This window comes from Pteropus vampyrus, unplaced genomic scaffold, assembly GCF_000151845.1.
Source record: "Pteropus vampyrus isolate Shadow unplaced genomic scaffold, Pvam_2.0 Scaffold217, whole genome shotgun sequence".
NCBI classification, from domain to species: domain Eukaryota; kingdom Metazoa; phylum Chordata; class Mammalia; order Chiroptera; family Pteropodidae; genus Pteropus; species Pteropus vampyrus.
The window spans coordinates 287,652-301,246 of record NW_011888998.1 but is presented as its reverse complement, the minus strand read 5'-3'; the positions used below and the strand labels follow the sequence as shown (position 1 = coordinate 301,246).

At 39.9% G+C, this 13,595-nt stretch overlaps 1 protein-coding gene across 5 annotated transcripts in view; it reads left to right on the top strand.

The window, feature by feature from the left end:
* SRGAP2 (SLIT-ROBO Rho GTPase activating protein 2) overlaps window positions 1-13,595 on the top strand; it is a 230,723-nt gene that overhangs the window by 66,663 nt on the left and 150,465 nt on the right. The window lies entirely within an intron of this gene.

Here is a 13,595-nt window from a genome sequence, read left to right as displayed (position 1 = left end):
CCACAGCGGCTGTATCAGTTTGCAATCGGGGTGGAGAGCTTTTAGATGAGGCTTCATAGAGTAGGTCACATTTGTGCTAAGACTTGTGCAACTATTCAAAAAAGGTGAGGGTATAAGTGGATTTTGGGAGAAGAACATTCCAGGCAGGGTACACAGCCAGTGCAAAGGGCTTGGAATAGGGCCCTAAGGCCCATGTGTGCTTGGTGTATTTGAGGAATAGCATGGAGGCCACTGTGGCTGAAGCAGAGTGGTCTACTTAGGAGTACAGGGGTGGTAAGAGATAAGATCAGTGAAGGGCTGAGAGATGTAGGGGAAGGAGATACTTGATCATGTCATGCCATGTAGGCCATTGGCTTTTACGTTGTAAAATATCTATATGTATGACTATATCTACATGTCTACATCTACATTTGTATCTATATATCATACTGGGTGTCATAGAATCTTTCAGCTTTCCATCTCCCATCTTCTGAACTCCATAAAGTTTCCCTTCAGGAATTGGTGGGGTGGTGGGGAGGTTGATTATGAAAGAGGATATAGAGAAATTTGCATCAAAGCCTTAGTAGAGACCTGTACTTTTTGAGGCTTGGTAGATTGGTAGATTGGTGAGATTCCTTCCACCCACCCTTCCTTGGCCCATTGAACAGGAAGACCACATAGCTTACTCTTATCTCCTTGTTCTGCTTCTCAAGAATCTCAGATATGATTTTCAGCATAATTTTAGTCAATTTCTCAAAGTGTTTCCCCACTGTCAGCCCTCTTACTGCAGGGAGCATCTTGAAATAGTTTTCTATACCACCTACATGATATTTTCTAATTCTGAAAATGAACTTTCTAACAGTGTTTAAGTGAGGAAATAGAAGTGAAAGCACTTTCAAACTCAAACCCCAGGACGAGATGGGCAGACTGCATCAGTGTCTCCTCCTTCACACCCAAAAAAGCGTAACCAGGGGCTCACTCCGGAGATAGTCCATTTGGGCAGGAGTTCTCTCTTGGCCTAGTTGGATATTGGGCATACAGGTAATTGCCCTGCTTTTCAAAAGTTAGTTTTATACCACTTTGCTTTTACAAAAGACCTACAACGATATGTTTTTGCTAACCAAAAGAAATCCAAAGAGGATTTTTACTTTTACAAAAGAAGGCGAAAAGTGAAAATAGTGTTGTTTGTTTTGCAGTGGGCCATTATAGAGGCCTCGCACACTGGTAAGTGAAACTGTACTGTACATATCTACTTTATATAGGCTATTTGTCGTATCATTCCTGCCTTTACTATATGTTTTACTATAGGTTTTATGTGTTATTTAGTATGATTTCATAGGTTATTTTTCAGATCTGGGAATGCTCAAAAAGTTTTCCCATATAAAATTAATGATTATTCTTCTTCACTTTACGCCATTTCAGTTTACGAAAGGTTTCATAGGAATGCTCTACTTTCGGATAGCAGGGGAAACCTGTTTTGGGGTCCAGTCTTGCCCCGACCAAGTGTCTGTGTTTCTTTGTGTTATGAAGTCCATTTGTGTTGTGATTTTCCATGGGAGGATGTGGGATGTTTTATTCCAGATGAGATTTCCATCTCGTGTACCTGATTTTCTACTTGTTTTCTAAGAGCTGTTGTGTAACTGTTTAATTTCGAAGACACTGACCAGAGCCTTGGCCACACACGAGTGTTTTCTGACTGCAGATTGTGACCCTTTTGCTGAGCAGGTTGTGAAACCAATTTAATTGATCACTCACCGCTTTTTTGAAAATGTAAATAGAACAAGATCAAGAAAAGATAGAACATATGACAGAACAAGTGAATTGGATGTAGGAATGGTAAATATTGTTGCATCAAACTTTTTTTAGGTGTGTGTATTTGTGTGTGCGTGTGTGTGTACTGGAACACAATGTAACATGTATTGCTCATTATAGATCATGATCAGAAAAAGTTGAACACCGTCTTAGACTGTCCAAAAGTTGTATTTGCTTATTGTAGGACTGATGAGGATAAAGAAGTGAGTGCCTCAGAAGGTTGCATCTCTGTGAGATAAAAGTAGAAGTTTGAATGACAGTTTTTACTTAGATAGAAAAACCACCCAGATTGAGTTTGTTACTCTTCTGTGAAGGTAGAATATGCCAGAACATAATGCTCTTCAGGTCAACAGGAACTAAACTTGTTGTTTCTCTCTGCACAAAGAATTATGCAATTTCCAGTGGGAACTCCCCTTTGGAGGTGGAGAAGGAAGGGGAAGGAAGAGCAGGGAAAGAGGCAGTTTAGGCAGAAATCTTCATTGTGAGTCTAGCTGAACCCGGATCTGCATGGAGTTAACTCTGGGGCTTTGCTGGAATCTGCAAAAGGTTCATTATTGAAGACAAAGAAAGCACAACTTACTTCCATTTATTTCCATTCAGGATTTATACCAGCTCTGTGCTAGGTGCTGGGATGTAACAGCAAATAAGACATGGTCTTGGACTTGTGGCGCTTGTGCCCTGGCAGGGAAGACGGTTGTAAATTGCTAATTACTATACACTGTGCTGAGTGTTAATAATGGAGAGTGTATATAAAATGCTTTGGAATAGAGCTTATGAATTAGAGGAACTGTGTTCTCAGCCTTTTATTCAGAGAAATGTGCCATTTACTAATAAAGAACTGGGGTAGGGTTTTTTCCCCCCTACAAGTTGGGGAAGTTACTCTGTTGTAAAGGAAAATGAAATTTCTGAGGAAATTAGGATCAACCAGACTACTGTATGCTTTCATGTCTTTTACTCTAAATGTATTTTAATGTTTTAAAAATGTATTTTAAAATAAATTTTGACACAATTCCTGTCCAGAAAGTCTAGAGATACATAAAATAATTTTAAACTATTTTCTATAATGTCCTTAAAAAATACCAACAAACAATACAATACGTAATTGAGTGCTTTTCTCTGACAGAACCCACAGCACTTTGCTTTTGCTTTCTCGCTGATTTTTAAAATCAGTAATAACTTTTTGGGACATTAAAATCATGACTAATTCTACAAAAGAAATATCACTGCAAATCAGAGAGTATATTCAGGGTCTAGAACCTAGGTCCCCCAAATCCAGGCTAATTTACTTCTGCCAACTGCGTTTGGCCCAAGTCTATCCCATGACTGTGGAACCAGACTGAACAAGAGCTGAGTTTTAATGTTCTTTTATTTTTTTAGTTTTTATTTCATTTAGATGAGTGTATTTTTACTGTCAGCTGACTTTGCTCTGAATTTTCTTCTTGCTGACAAATTCTGAGCACGCCCATCTATGAGTTTGAACAGTAGAGTGTTTTTTCAGCAGTGAAATGAGCAGGCATTTAACTGTAGACATACTGTTCATTGTGAAGCATTTACTTCTTTTTGTCTCTTTCTAGGATTGAGTAAAAGCAGCTGGGAAAATTCTTTCTACTTATATTGTTTGAGACATGGCCTTCAAACTTATCACAGTTTCTCAGATGAGGAAAGTGAAACGCAGAGACCCAAATCTTCTGACGTATGCAGATATCCTGCTCCTGTCCCTAACATCTAAACGATGGCACTGATCTATTCACAAGTTCAGAGCATGTGGTCAGGGTTTTTTGATTAATGTTTGTAAGCCTCAGGCTTTTTGTGTTTTGGTGGGGCATTTGCATTTTACTTTATTTGGAAAATTCAAGTTGAGGGAGTCATTTAAGAAGAGTCTTGGAAGCCTTGAACCCTCTAAAAATAAAAAAGCTCACATTTCTTTTCTACTTTGGCTCTCTGTTGGAGAACACTTATGTCATTAAAAACACCGTAGTTTGCTTATCTAATTTCTACTTCATGTTCACTTTAATGGCTTCCCATCGCTCTTAGGAAAAATTCCATTCTTCTTCAGACTATTTGCAGTACTCTCCAGGGCTTGACCCCTGCCTGTCTTTTTAATCAGTCTCATCTTTTTTTCATTCTCCCATTTAAACTCTGTGCTCTAGCTACTCCGAATTTCTTGGATTGTTTCAATTCCTCGTGCATGGCTTCCTTGCCTCTGGGCCTTTGAACATGCTGTTCCCTCTGGGCTGGAGCTCGTTCCCTGTCCTCCTCCTCTGGCTCACTGTAATCCTCCAGGTCCTCTGGTAACCTGTCACTGAGCCCTTGACCAGCGTAGGCTTGTCTACTGTATGTTCTTACAGTGCCTCTTTTCTCCAGATACTGGGCTCATCACATGACGATTACTTTTTACAATCTGTCTTCTCTGGAAGACTAGTCCTTGGGAAGGCAGGCCCAGATTCAAGAGAAGGGAGGCTGGTTAAAATTACTGTGAGTTCGATTTAAAAGACTTTTTATTAGACTGGCATTTTGTAGCATTTTAAAATTTATGAATTCCTTTCAAAGTAATATAATTTTGTGAACCCCCCCCACAGGAATTTAAAAAATAATGTCACTTTTATAAATTATGATAAAGAAGGGAATTCAGGTAAAACATTTTCTTTTATATCAATGTTATTAAAATTATATGATACAGCTTATTAATATAAACTTAATATTTTAATAGCCTCCATTATGTAACTTTTTCTTTTCTCATTTAACGAGCAATGTGTACTATTTAATCAATTTAAGTAAATTTTGTAGAAATAGTGTGATTTGTTGCAATAAATTTAAAAATAAAATATCATGCTTAGTTTGGGGCCAAGTACGCCTTAAAATGAAGTTGGAAACGTCATGAGTTGCCTTGCCATGACGGCCGTTAACCATGTGAAGGCCCCAGGAGACTTGTGCGAACTGCTGGGGTTTCACAGTCTCCTGCATGGTCTGTAGCCTTAGAGATGCAGGTGGAAGTGTTAGGAGAACAGGTTTCGAATTCCGCCCAGGGATGGATAATGTCTATCATAAATCCCACAATGGTTACTAGTCTACATTTCCAGAGGACAGGTTATTGCTGCTTCCTTCTTTGTCACGAAAAGAGCAGAAGATACAGATAACATGAGAGGAAAAAGGAGAGACACTGAAACCGTGGCCTGGCTCTGGGCGCCACTTGTGCCTCTAATTGCCGTTGGGCCTCACTCATCAGTGACAGAGGGGTGGTCCTGTGCTCTCCATGTTTCCCAGGGCCTCTTGGAAGTGGAAGAAGCAGATTGTGCCACTTGCTTACTGACACTACTGGGTGTTGATGTGGTCGGTTGGAGGTACAGGTGATACATGTGTCGCCGGTGCTCTCAGGTACCCTTTTTAATCTCATTAGCCTTTGTGACTCTGTGACCTTGGTTATTGCATGTTCAGAAAGTGTCAGCTTTTTTTTGAAAGTGATATTCTTATTTTCTATGTGGAGTGTTACCAAAGACCATAACACTTTCTCATTTGCTGGATGCTATCAGACTCTGGCCTCTGGATTAGGGCGGCAATATTGAAAAAAAAAAAATTATACTGGAAAGTGGTATTTAGGAAAAAGTTGCTAATTTTTATTCTCACTTGGGAGCCTCATCTTCACACTCTTTGGTCAGCCCTGGGCAATTAAAACTTTTGTTCCAGTAAAGTTGCCTCCTGAAAAGGTTTCATTAATTATGAAAAAATGCCCCGTGGGCATTATATTGTGATTTCTTTTGTGGCTATCATAAATAATGGGGCAAAAACACTTGTCAAAATATAGCAGAGCTGATTAGATAATGCATCTCTCCTTTGATTTTTGGTTGGTTTTCTGTTTTAATTTTTAAAGGAATAGCTATTGCTTTCTTAAGAAATAGGAAGTGCTCATTTAAAAAAAATTCAAGAAATGCTGAATAGTACGAAGTCAGCAATAAATTGTTCCAACTTCCATTACACCAGAAGAGCTCTTCATTCATTTATTCATTCGTTCATTCAGTGAGTGTTCATTGAGTGCGTACAATGTGTCAGGCACTGTGGCACCAGGGTTCATCAACGAATAAAAGCAAAGTCCCTGCTATCATATTTTTGTGGGAGGAGAAGATGATAAACAAATACCTACATAGATCTATAGGTGTCATGAAGAAAGTAAAATAGAGTAAGGGCATAGAGAGTGTCAGGTTCTCTTTCAGACAGAGTGACCACAAAGGCTGCTCTGAGCAGGTGACATTTGAGCAGAGCTAAGTGAAGTTAAGGAGCTAACCATTTGAATGTGGGAGGAAGCATATGCAGAGGTAAGAGTGTGCTTGGCATTTCTGTGATCAGAGAGGCCACTGTGGCTAGAGACCAGTGAGTAAGGATGAACATAGCAGAGAGACTGGAGAGATAGCCAGGGGCTAGTCCATGTCAGGCTTTAGAAAGCTTTCAGCTTTTCTCCGGGTGTTGGAAGGCGATGAGCAAGGAATAGATTACAGGGGAGCACGAGTGGCAGTAGCAGGACCAGTTAGGAAGCTCCCACAGTAATTCAGAAGAAACCCATGCCAAATTGGACTAAGTCAGGAATGGTGGAGGGGATAAGTGGTTGGATTCTGGGCACATTTTGAAGATAGAGCTGGCAGGATTTGCTCATGAATTGAATTAGGACTTTGAGAGAGAGTAAAGAGTCAATAATAGCTTTTAAGGTTTTGGCTTGGCAGATGAATGGTGGTGCCATTACTGAAATAGTGAACATGAGGATCAGGGTGGGTGTTGAGCTCAGGTTTGGGGATGTTAAATTCTAAGTACCTATCAGCCATCTAAGAGGAAATGTTAAGTCATATTTATAGGAGGCAGGAGTTCAGGAAGAGGTCTAGACTGGAGATACACCAGGCATGGAACTGGAAGAGGTCTGCTAAGCAGCGAGTAGAGATGGAAAAGAGGTCCTGAGCCTCAGCCCTGGGGTGTTTCAGCATTTAGAGGTTGGGAAAGAGGAGGAGGGTCCAGCAAAGGACATTAAGAATGTGTGTCCAGGGGGCATATTAGGAGAGGATACGGTTCTGGGGCCAGGGAGTGATCCCTTCTGTCTAGTCTTGGTGGTGCTAGAGTGAGCTGAGTGTGAGAATTGGTGGTGTTTGGCAGTATGGAGGTCATTACCACCCACGACAAGAGTGGAAGAAGCAAGAGCTTGGTTACAGTGGGCTGGAGAGAATAAAGGAAGAGAGGAAGTGGAAGCAGGGAATATGAACAACCATTCTGAGTTTTATTGTAAGGAGAAGGCTGCATGAAAAAGTGGCTGGGGAGGAAGGGGGAAATCAAGAAAAACAATTTTTTTAATAAGACAAATATAGCATGTTTATTTGCTTATGGGAATGATTCAATAGAGAGGGGAAATGATGATTCAGAAAATACAGTTGACCCTTAAACAACATGGGTCAACCGACCCCCATGAAGTCAAAAATTCCCTTAAAATTTTTGACTCCCCCAAAACTTAACTGTCATACTGTTGTCCCTAGGTATCCACGGGGCATGGGTTCTGGGACCCCCAGGGGAGACCAAAATCTGTGGATGCTCAAGTCCTTTATATAAAATGGTGTATAACAATACATATAGTTGGTCCTCTGCATTGGATTCCAATCATAGGTTAAAAATACTATTTTTGACCCACAGTTTGTTGAATTTGCAGATGTGAAACCTGGAGATACGAAGGGCCAACTATATGTTTATTGAATAAAATCTGCGTGTAAGCAGATCTAAGCAGTTCAGACCTGTGTTGTTCAGAGGTCAACTGTAAGTGTATAATTTTAGGAGCAAAGGCCTTGAGAGATGGAGAAAGGATAGCTTTCTCGTGTGCAGGTGGATAGATAAGGCTAGGACAGGAGCTGGATAGGGAAGGCGGGTAGGAGGGTAAGGTTGTGGATTGGTGATGGGGCACATGGACTTTCTCTTCCAGTGTTCACATTTGGTACCCATAAACAGAAAGGTAGCTAGTGAGGATGAAATAATTTTATAAGAATGGCATTATGCCGTATGTGCTTTAAAATAAAAACAATTGAATTTAATTTTACTTGAGTTTAACAGAAGAAAAAGAAGCAAGTGTAAATGAGGGAACTGTTAAAATTCAGATAAGTGTTTCTTCAGATAATAGTTCCTGTAAGTTCTCTGTAAGGTTAAGAAAATAATTATGGAAATCATTTGGAGGCTGAGGTCATTATTAATATTTTTAACTAAAATTTCAGCTAGATCTTCACTTTTAGACGGATCGACTGATTCCTCGCCTAAGGAGGATTAGGTGATTCATTTTCTTACACTTCTTTGTACCTTTCTTCCCCATCTCCCAGTTTTCGTAGCTTATCTGGATTCTTTTCCTTGGCAGGGTTTCTAACATGCATTCTGACCTGCATGCTCCCATTTTTTGGTGTTGGTGCTGTAGCTGCTGCCTGTAGCTATGGCTTCTCTATTCCTGTGGGTTTTGTTTTATCTTTTGGGTGCAGGATTTCTGTTTCTCAGGAGGAGTTAATGGATGGATGCTCGCTAGACTGAGATTTTTCAAATGTGAGAATGTCTGAGGTATTTTCCACTTTTTTATACTTGCCTCAGCTTGGATCACAGTGGCTCTTCCTCAGATTTTTTTTTTTTTTTTTTAAACATGGCTCCATTATCTGGCCTCTAATATTGCCATAGAGAAATCTGAGACCCACCCCGAGTTTCCCCTCTATTTTGTTAAAAGAGTTGCTTTTTCGCCATTGCTTCCTAAATAATTCTTTATCCTTGAAGTTTAAAAGTTTAAACATTGTATGTCTTGATGTGGATTGTTTTACATACATTTCTCGATATATAGTATGCCTTTTCTATCTGTGGATTTAGTTTTTCCGTTATTTTAAGGAAATTGCCCTATGTTATATCTCTGGATTATTTTTTTCTGTTCCATTTATCTTCTTTTGTATTTCCTATGAGTCTCTTAAGGCTTTTTTTTTTTTTTTAACATGCCATTAATTAGGTTAAAAATCTTTATGAAAAATTTCAAACCTACGCAAAGTGGAGAGATGTATTATGAACCCCTGGGTACCATTACCCTGCTTCAATAGTCCTCAGCTCACAGCCAGCTTGTTTTGTGTATCCCCCACCCACTCCCACTCCCCTCCATTACTTTCAAGCAAACAGCAGGCATTATTCATCCTTGAATATTTCAGTATTTATCTCTAAGATAAGAACTCTTTAAAAAAAACCCATAACCATAAATAAGGTTCATCTATTCTGTTTACAATCAGTTTATTAAATCCATAACAACATTGTTTGTGTTAGGTCAGCACCCTCTTTGTTGCAGAGGTACAGTAAACAGTAACTACAGTTGCTGAGCCTCAAAATCAGGAGGACAAAACTCAGAGGACAGGCCAGGGAACTCTCCCTGATGCAGAACGGTGACACGTTGGGTTGAGCAACAATTACAGGAGTTGTGGAGACAGGAAGTGCCCACCAGTTTTTCAGTGTTCTCCGAATTTCTAGTGCTCACGTGAACTGTGGAGGGCATGGAGTAGGACCCAGAATGTACACTTTCTTTTCCAGCAAGAAGCGAAACTTAGGCCCTTTCTGATTTAATAATAACCACAAAGAAGGAGTTGGGTGGTTTGAAGACTCTGTGTTCTAGTTCTGCTTTTGGTGGTCATGTGGTTTATTCCAGAGCTTTTAAATATGCAGGTCAAGACCTTCTAGTAGGTCATGAAATCAAATTAGTGGGCCACAACTAGCATTTAGAAAGATTAGAAAATATCAGAGTTTATGGCATGTAGTAAGGATATGTGTTGTTTCATGAAATTTTTATTTCCTTTGTGTGTGCGTGCATGCATGCGTGTGCTTGTAAGAGTTTGCACTAATTTCTTCAATATAATTCCTTTCACTTTCTATACCTACTTGTTCAGAAAGTTAAAGGATCAAAGAATTCATGAGAGAAATTTTATTTCTGTATTTAACAACAACATATATAGTGCTTACATGTGTCAGAAATTGTTCTAATTACTTTATGAATAGTAACTCATACAAACCCTGTGAGGTAGGTACTATTATTGAATTTTTACAGATGGAGACATTGAGGCACAGAGAGGTTAAGTAACTTGTCCCAGGGTCACATGGCTAGTAAATGATAGAACTGGCACTTTGAGCCCAGGCAGTCAGGTTCCAGGGTCAGAGTTTGCTTTGCTGTCTCTCCAGTTGATAGCATTTCTAGGTGGTGGCATGGACTTTTTGTTGCTATTGCCTTCAAGAAGAAATGATAAAAAAGCATTTTTCCACTCTACCCCAAACACATACACTTAAACTTTCAGAGTTAATACTGTGAGAATGAAGACTTTTGTTTGATAAGTTAAAAGGATCCTTTTTATTAACCAATCAATATTGCCAGCCTAGAACTATAGAATTCTAGCATGAAAGACAAGTCCATATCTCAGCCTTAAACAAGTGTGGGAAAATGGTGAAAAGCACTGATTTTAGAATGAAACACATGTGGATCCAAATCCTGCCATGATCTGTAACAATCTAGGTGACCTCATGGAATTTTTACTGATCTCTCTGAACCTCAGTGGTCCTTCATCTGTGAAGTGGGTGGAATCATAGGTAGGTACCAGGCTGTCGTAAGTGTTTTTTATATAAATTATCTCTTTTACTCTTCTTTCTAGTCCACTCAAGTGATTGTTACAAACTCCATTTTATAGAAAATAAAACAGATTTAGAGAGATTAAGTGTCTCGTTCAAGGATATACAACTAGTAGATGACAGCTAGAATTAAAGCCCAAGTCTTTCTGAATACAGAGTTTATGCTTTTAAGCACTCTGCTTTACTGCAAACATATCCCATTGGGATGTTTTGAAGATTAAATGGGACAATGTACCTTTACACTTCAATGGTGACTCAATTTACTATGTGCTTGCTTGGCACATACTAAGCACTTAGTAAATGGTATCTGTGATAACTCTTGAATATTTTAAGATGCGCCTGCCTAAGACTTTTGTGGAGACAGTTTACTTTTCCATAGAAAATAAACTGGTCAACCAAATCAGTTCTTATAACCAATCAACCACTTAACATATAGATTGAGTTCATGAAAAATAATTGGTTAGCTGTTTTCAGGGATCTGCTAAGCACATACTTTCATTGGAATCCCTTTCATCAAGGAAGAGACTGTCCACCCAGCATCTAGAACAGTGCCCAGTACATGGTAAGTGTCTTAGTCTGAGTTCCCTAGAAAATAGAGCCAGAGGCAAAAGCTTATATTTTATTTGGGAGTGACATCCTAGGGAAACAGGAATGAAGAGAAAAGGGAAGTAAGGAAGGAGAGCAAATATAAGGGACTGCTTATAAGCTGGCCACAGCTTCATGAAGGAAGCTGATTATTTGGTCTTGTGGGACATCTTCAGAGAAACTACGTGAAGCTACTGCATCTCTGAATAGTCCGCTGGGAGAAGGAGGGAGAAGATTTCATTTGCCGGCTCCCATCTCCTATTGTCAAGGGTTAACTTCATGGAGCTTCAACTCACCTATACTTCTTGGTCACATGGCTGGTGGCTGAGCAAGTTCCTCTAAATCTCCTGCCTCAGTGACAACAGGGAAACCGTGGAGTGGGAATCTGGAGGCATGCAGCATGGATATAAGGCAAGCACGGTTAGGCTGGCCCACCAACAGCCATTGCAACTTAAGGTAGTACAAGCTGTTCCAGCCAGTCGGCAAAACAGCTGTCTTCATTTTGGGTGATATAAACTGGATCCAGCATAGCAGTCTTTCAGTAATGATAGACTGAATTGCCAAAGTTAAACTTTTGGCCCCGCTATCTTATTTAGGTGATTTGTAGTTACTGACTCTTAGGTTTCATTTGTTCCATACTCAGTCTACTTTCCTATCTCCTCTTCCTTTGCTTTGCTTTCCACCTAAATTGGGGTGTCCCTTTGTCTAGGCCAACTTTTCTTTCATGCTACATGCTTTCTGTGGGTAGCTGCATTCACTTCCACGGGTTTTCATACTCACATGTACTTGCTGATGGCTCCCAAATGTCTATTTCCAGACTTGACCTCTCCTGGGAACTCTAAACTAGAGAATAAAACTGCCTTTTCAGTTCGAAGTTCCACAGTTACTTCAAAGGACAAGTGAATCTCTTTGTCTTCTGTAATCATCTTTGTCCCTCTCCCCAATAACGAATAGGTGCTTGGTGAATGCTTGTTGAACTAAATCTGAAATAATGTGCCAGTACTGTATGCCATGCTGGGTCCTGCACAAAATGAAGCAAACCCTCCAGAGCCAGCTCTCTGGGAATTTAGGATCTGGATTTTAGTATTGATTTGGTTTGTTTTCTGTGCAATTATGCTAGAGCCTTGAGCAATATACAGTTTACCATTGCTCATTACTTTAATGGACATGTTGAAATTGACATTTGGTGTTTTCAGGAGTTATTGGTAGGGAATTACTTGGGCTTTTACAATCCTGTGCTGTCCTTCTGCTTCTCAAGTCTGTTTGTTACCTGTGTCCAGTTTACAGATCCCTTTTGAATTGTGTTTGTATCTGATCTACTCAGGGTGCATGTGGGCCCTCTCTTGCTTTTACCCCTACTCTTCTGAGTAAACCTTGAAGGCACAGTGTTCTACTCACAGCCTCCTAAGTTTAATCTGCCCATTTCTGCCTCCTTACCTTTGCTCTAGTAAGCGCAACCCTGCTTCCTTATCACCTTTACATCTCAACTAAGGCCTCAAGACTAACTCCAGTTCACTCTGGTTTATACTGATGATCTTCTCTCTGAGCATGATCTGAGACCATCGTTTTGGCACTTAGCATACACTATCTTAAAATGTTGAATATTTTTACATTTAGTCCCTTTTTTTCTAATCGAGAGCAAGATAATGTCTTAGATTGTGTGTTCCAGTGGTTCAACACTTAGATCTTTGCACGGAGTAAACATAAGATCAATACAATATTTGCTGGATTTGTTGGTTGATAATTGTGGTCTTTGGGAAATGACTTCCAGTTTGCCTCCAGCAATGAATCAGGGCATCAGACTAGGTAACATTTCCCAGAGGAGCTGTTGGTCATCTTATTCCAGATCTTTAGTTTGTAGTACAAGTTAATTCTAGATTTTGGGAATTCTGTTTCTTAAACATCTCAGGCAAGGCCTAGGAGCTAAAATTACCACTCTGGCATTTGATGTGACAGCTCGTTCATTTGGGAGCCTTTTGTCTTTGACTTTCTATTGAGTCACTTGAAAGAGCCAAGGCAGCTTGCCAGAACAATTGTGATGATTAAAGTTCATTGAGATATCTGTACCCCTTCACACTCTCTAGCCTCATCGGCTTTATGAGGTTGCTTTCTGTGGCTTCATTTGGAGGCTTGAAAGTTAATGGATGACTGAGCATCCTTTTGAAACTCTTAAAGCCATTTTTCTTCTCTTCCTTCCCACTGGTGGGTTTCTGTTTGTCTCCAAAGCTGTGCACATTGTTTTTAAGTAGTGTGGAGTTAATGCAAGGGGAGGAGAGGTTCTTTCTTTCATAACTTTGGGACAACATGCTGCACAAACTTAAAATTCAACAGAGAGAACTATAGTCAAAAGTAATATGAGGGAGTCCAGGACTCCAGGTCACCACCCCTCCTTCCTCCCACCAAGATGACTGTCTTACCTTTGAACCCAAAGATCTCTATCACATGTTCAGTTTGCTAATCATTGGATAGGGAGGCAGTTTGGAATCCATAGCTTTCGGATCGCTGGCCTGAAAGCCTGTATTATTGCTAATGATTAGTGTTAGTCTGTACAGGGATTTTCCACTCGTTCAATTCTCTTA